General features: G+C 45.1%; 1 long non-coding RNA gene across 1 annotated transcript; it reads right to left on the bottom strand.

Moving 5' to 3' along the window:
- Positions 1-874: 874 nt before the first annotated feature.
- Positions 875-6,030, bottom strand: LOC102384166. The gene is made up of 3 exons (XR_323156.2): positions 5,082-6,030; positions 4,702-4,829; positions 875-1,379 (listed from the first exon to the last, which is right to left on the bottom strand). It is a non-coding gene; the product is annotated as an uncharacterized LOC102384166 (long non-coding RNA).
- Positions 6,031-6,291: the final 261 nt, after the last annotated feature.

Consider the following 6,291-nt stretch of genomic DNA (forward strand, 5'->3'; position numbering starts at 1 on the left):
AGGAATTTAATGAGTTTTTGGACATCAAAGCTCAAAACTGCAATCCTGAAAACCTCTGCTCAGCTGCCAGCTAACCTGGAGGCACCCAATCCCCCTAAACACCTTGCTATTTGGCTCTATATTTCCCCAGGTGCCTAGGGTCACATCTCTGCACGTGCCCAGAACTGCCTCGAAGGGCTGAGGATGGCGCTTTGTTCCCGCATAAGGGATCCAGAAGCAAGGAGTTCCACCTGGTCAGCATTCTCCGAACCCAGGTAATAAATCAGGCCACCACTGCTTTCTTTTAAGATGGAGTGAGGCAGTCATAGTGACAAAAGGCTCTTGGTACCTGACACTTGCCCAAGGAATGAAATACATGAGTTCATGGTCCTCTGTGGCCAGATGGGTTCAAACCCACCTCTCCTAGCTCCCAGAAGAGTGCTCTAATCACCAGGTTAGCATGGCAACAGTCTCAAGATAATTGCTGCCTGGCAGAGCTTTCACTGTAGAGACAGGAAAAGGAAGTTCCCTCAGGGACCTCAGTTTTGCCTGCCCTGAGGATGCTGCACAGGAATGAACCCCCGTTGCACCATGATCTGTCAGCTCAAGTTTCAAGCAAGGATTTGCACCAGTTTGTCTATCCAGTGGTAGGTAACAAGGCAGATCTCTGGTGAGGGCCATTAGCCTAGAGGCAGATGCATTTGTTCCTCAAATAATATCTTTGCTATTTCTTTCTATGGGCCTCATGGAAGTAGGTCTTAAAGAGGGGTTTGAAGGGCCTGGTTCACTGGGGATGAAAAGTCGTTGTGGGTGACGCATGACAGGATGTGCAAGAGGCAGGAAATGTTCCAGAAGAGTTGCTCCATCAGAGGGACATGCTCTCCTCCTTGTCTTACAGGTGAGCAGCTTTTCCTTGCAGTAACAAGACTAGATAGGTCTGTCCTATCCCTTTTCACACTGCTCCCCTGCGATGGTCTCAGCAGTGCATGTTTTAAGTGGACATCACAGGGAATCCTTCCTCTAATCATTAATGTTGGGACCAGGCCTTGGAGATGTGCAGAGCCCTCCAAAGCAATTATACTTTCTCTTCATAGACCATGAAGATGAACCTCTTGCTCAGAGGAGATGCTTTTTGAAAAAGCCATGGCTCACCCCGAGAGAGGGAGCAGAGAACATAGATTTCCAGTCTGGGAAAGAATGCTGCTTATGTCCGATTCCTTGACGTGGTGGGTAGCTGACACAAGAAACACTTGATTTAAAGAGGCTATGAGATGCTCACAAGCAGAATCCACTTCTCTCACATTCTTCAGAACGAGATCTTCATGTTTGGCAAGGCCACCTGCTGAGAGCCGAGTGATCCACAGTTAAACCTTCCCTCGTGGCTTTTGCCTTTTTGTTTCCTGAAACAGAAACAGAGCTTGTTGAATCACAAAGGAAAAAAAGAGTTGAACTTGAAGGCCACTTCTTTTCCTCATCTCCTGTTAAATATGACTTTGTTATAAAAGCTTGTCTGGGTCATTTAAACAGTCATGTTGCCCAAAATTTGAATGCATGACAAAAGGACTTATTTAAGAGACTCTCCTAATTCTTGCTATTGGCTATGGACAGAGGGCTCCTGTAGAGCCCCTGGGGTTAGTTGGCTAACATTGTATTTTCTGTAACCTAGTTGCGTTCCCCTCCTCACCCCCATCCCTCTCATGTTAGTCCCTCGCTTGGGCAATTTGTATTTCCCTACTGGCTTTGTCATCTTTTTGGATTCACAATCCTAAACATCTGCTAATAAAATTCAATCTGTCCTGGGCGTCAGTGTCTCACACCACCAACTCATCTTAAGCAGCAGTCAACATAAAAAGATTTGTAAAGATACAACAGCCTGAAGGCTCAAGGCTCGCATCTGAGACTGGATTTCCAAAACTCTTTTAGCCACTGGAGTTAGGTGGTCAGATTTTACCGAGGACAGGAAAGCTGGATGCAAAACTCTTTTGAAACGTTTACCTAAATTCTGGGTGCCAAACATTTGGGTACACCCATCTTAGATTCAGCCAAAGCTGTACGTCAGACAAGGCATGATCACATGACCTTCCTGCTTGGAAATTCAGGTTTTCTGTGTCTTCCAAAGCACAATTTCCAACCATGAGTCCTCCTACCATCTATGCTTTAGGATTTTTTTCATGGCTGGTCAACTAGGCAACTAGGAATTCTTTGCCTTGTCAGGCGTTGTTGCTAGGTAGCTGTTTTGCTTTAGCTGTTACCATTAACTGTCAGGGTTTTTCAAGCTCCTCGGTCCAACACTGTGGTCTCTCTAATGCTATATCTGGTCTGAGTTCTTGTCTTGTTGCCATCACTCTACAAAAAGGTTTCAGCATTTTAGATCATCCAAGGATTTGGCTCAGTAGGCAAAAATGTGCCCTCCAATGCCCTTTTATCCATAAGTAACTAGGCAGTCCTTTGAAGACAGGAACATAGAGCCAGAAGGGAACTCCAGGACTACTGAGTCCAGTCCCCAGACAGCACAGGTAACCGTGTCATGATATCCTTCCACAAAACTGATCTAGTTCCATCTGATGAGTGGTTGCTCCAATCAAAGTCTGTCCCAATCCTCAGTGCTCTGCTGGTCTAGCCTAAATTATATCTCTGGTTAGTTTAAACCCATTTGTTTTTCTGCCAACAATAGCCTTCCTTGCTGGTAGTTATCCCAGAGATACATTGTACTATCGTGCATGTAACATGCCCTAAAATGAGATATACAATTTGTTTTTTGAAAGGCAGAATGAAGGGAAAAACGATTTCCCATGTAAGTAACTGAGGAGCAGGGGATAAAGGAGCCAAGACTGCTCACTGTCCTGTTCCCTGTGGATCCTTGCAGCCTTCACTTTTGCTGTTGTCTGGCAAGCTGCAGAAACTGTTCTTACCATATTTCTCACATGTAATGTGCACTCCAATCACCAGCAGTTGCTTTTTGGAAAAGGGGCAGTTGAATGTGAGAAAATATGGTAGTTATAAACAGTGATCAGATTCCCTCTCAGCCTTCCTTTTGCTAAGCTGACCAAAGTTGGCTTTTCCAGTCTTTTCTCAGAAGATAGGCTTGCAATCCTCCCGATTACCTGTCACTGCACCTGCTGTTAGAATTAATCTTTCTTGAATGTGGGTGACCAGATCTGTACGCAGTATTCCAAGAACAGTTGGGCCACGTCCTTCTCCATCTCTATTAAAACATCCTAGGGCACCATTTGCATTTCTAATAGCTACATCCAACTGACAGCACCAGTCATTCTGTGATCAACTGGCACAGAGGTGCTGAACCCCTGGCCCATAGGCGATGTCATCCAGCCTGCCGGGCTCTCCACCGGTCTTAAAATTTGGTGATGGGGGAATGGTGGCTACATTCATTACTGCTGTCCTACTGCCAAGTTGCCAGAGCTATGGGGAGTCTGGTGGGCCAGATAGTGTGGCCCTGCACTCTAGATCAGGTACACAGGGCTGGATTGGTGTGAGGCCTGCTCTGGGCATGTAGGGCTGGGCCAAAGTGGTGTGAGGTTCAATCTGGGTATACAGGGCTTAATCCTGCATGCCAAATCTTCAAGGGATCTGGCCCATGGAGTGATCCGATGCCAGTCATCCAGCTTGCGGAGCTGAAAGGTTGAGCACCACTGAACCAGCACATCTGTGTCCTAAGTACAGGACTTCCCACTCTGTGCTATTAAATTTCATCACATTTCTACTTTTGCAGTTCTCAAGGTCATCTAGTTCTCTCTATATAATAATCCAAGACTCCTTTGTGTTCATGATTTCTCTCAAATTTGTGCCACCAGCATATTTTATTAGCGGACACCTCGTTTTTGCAGCAAGATCACTAATGAAGATCTTACTGGTAAACAGCACTACTCACCAGACCAGTTCTTGAACAATTTCACTAGTGACCTCCTTCCAGGCTTATATTTTATCTTTCAACATAATCCAGTGTTCTCATCCCAATTACCAGTTTCCTTCCCATTCTGCCAGTTCATCTAATCCACATCTTCCCTGGCATAACTAATAACTACCCCGGTGGCACCATATTCAATCCTTGACTCAAGTCTAAATAGACAATATTTACTGTATCTCCTTTGCCTAGAAAAATTAGTCCTTATGAAAGAAGGATATCAGTTTAGTCTGGCACAAACTATTTGTTCTAAGCTCAAGTTGCACATTTATCCCATAATTCCATTTCCCTCCATCTCCTTTAATTATTCCTCCCTTCAAATTTTGTTCTAAAATGTTATACATGACTTAAATCAGATTCATGAGCCTGCAGTTGCCTAGGATACTTTTCTCCCCTTCTTAACTATACATACTCCCTTTGCTGTTTTCAATCAGAAGGCTCTCTGCCTGATTTGATAGCTATATAAAAGATACTTGCTACCTCACCTGCAATTTAATATGCCAGTTCTTTCAAAAGTCTGATCCCCCAAATAGCAGCACCTCTTGTTAGTGTAGTGAGTCTTTGGTAAAGGTAAAGGACAAGCCTAGTTCTTATAACCACATGCTCCCACAAGCTGTTTTCCTTGTCCAAGGGTCTGCCCTTCCCATCCTCATGTTCTGCAGGGTCTTGGACTGTCCATGCAGCCTCATCTCCCCTGTCCTCCATCATTTCCTCAAATCACCATAGAACATTCTCTCAAGTCCCTGCATCGTCTCATCCATGACTTGTGTCAGACAGCACTTCTTGCCTTGCATACATACCTCCTCCATCAGGTTCCTGCACAAGGATAATGTACATCCTCCAGGTTTTTGCTTCTTCGCTCTCTTCCATGCTTGGGTTCACTTGCACTACTACCTCCATCACCATCATTATCTTCTTTCCTTTGCCTCTACCATTCAAGAAGGAGAAATAAAACAAATGCCCCCAAATGCCACACAAAACTGTTTGCTGGCTGCTTGACTGCTTAAGGCTTTTACTTAGGGCAGCCTGTCCCCTTATTTAGGTTCACCAGGTAACTGTCCATCTACTTCAAGGCCCCTGTCCCACTCCCAAGCAGACTCTGTAAGCTACAAGCTCCAACTAAACCACAGACCTTACAAACCACCAAGCAACAGACAAAAAGAAAGACAATGTTCCTTACCCCAGGAACAAGGACTTCTTTTTTTTTCTCACCAAGGACAACTTCCACACAAACTCCTGTTTGCTGGGCTTCCCTCCTTGCTTTTCAAGTCTTTTGCCTAGGTCAGCCCCATCCACTCATTTAGGTTCAGCACTTAATTGCGAATCAGCTGTGATCAAAGTGATATTCTTTAGTGAAATGAGAAGTGATTAGTTTAACTGCATGCAAAGGGATTTTAAATTCTCAGACACAAGGCATGATATACAGTAAATGCAATATTAATGCGTCTCCCATGCTGTGGTCCATGGAGTACTTACTAGCAGTCTGCAGAGGTCTGACTGATATTAAATTTCCTCTTTGTTTCTAGCTGCTAAATTGCATTAAAATAAACTAAAAATACAATGTAATCCAATGTAAAGCAAGGTTCCAGTTGCCCAGGTAATATTAAAAACACCAGCGTGATGGGAGATGTTCTGCCCAGTTGTGTAGAGAAGGGGAGAGGGACTAGGAGACAATCTCTGAGTTGAGCTGTGATGCACTTCAGGAAAATGGTTGCAGTTCCCTGCTGCATGCAATTCTCCATTTCTACAGTCCAGAGTTACAGCACATTGCATGTCCTTGCCCAGCCCGGACCTCTGTGACCTTCTGGAGTGACCCAAATGCAAGAGCAGCTCCGAAATCCTTAGACAGAAGCAGCCTCCAGGATACTCTCAGAGCTTCACACGAGCTCAGAGCTGCCTGGAGAGTTCAGTAGCACAACCTAAAGGTAAAGGACAAGGACAGTGCACGTAGGCAGACGCTCTGCAGAATTTCATGCTCAGCAGCAATCTACATGCAAGCTTCACTTTCGTATGTCTCTTCTGCTTTGTGTTTGACCTTCAGAAGAACTGTGGGGAAATGCTCACATTTCCACAAAAGGGCTTTTTGTGTACTCTGAAACCACAATACTATCAATTCTTGATTTCAGTTCCCTTATTTCCTAGGTCAGCAAGAGGTTAACAGTACAGCAGAGCAGTACCCACAGCACGTACATCAGAAGGCAGAACCTCCTGTCACGTAACAGCAAAAGCCACAGACAGTCAGGAAACGGAGCTGACAGCCTCTGAGAGGAGCTCCGACACCTGCCCAGCCATGGCAAACAGTCCCAGAGCAGGCTAGAGAGCAGAGGCAGGCAAGCAAAAGGCAAGAGGAAGATGTCCCCATGACACCAAGAGATGATTTACCTTTGAAA

The sequence above is a fragment of the Alligator sinensis genome, unplaced genomic scaffold, assembly GCF_000455745.1.
Source record: "Alligator sinensis unplaced genomic scaffold, ASM45574v1 scaffold85_1, whole genome shotgun sequence".
NCBI lineage: Eukaryota > Metazoa > Chordata > Crocodylia > Alligatoridae > Alligator > Alligator sinensis.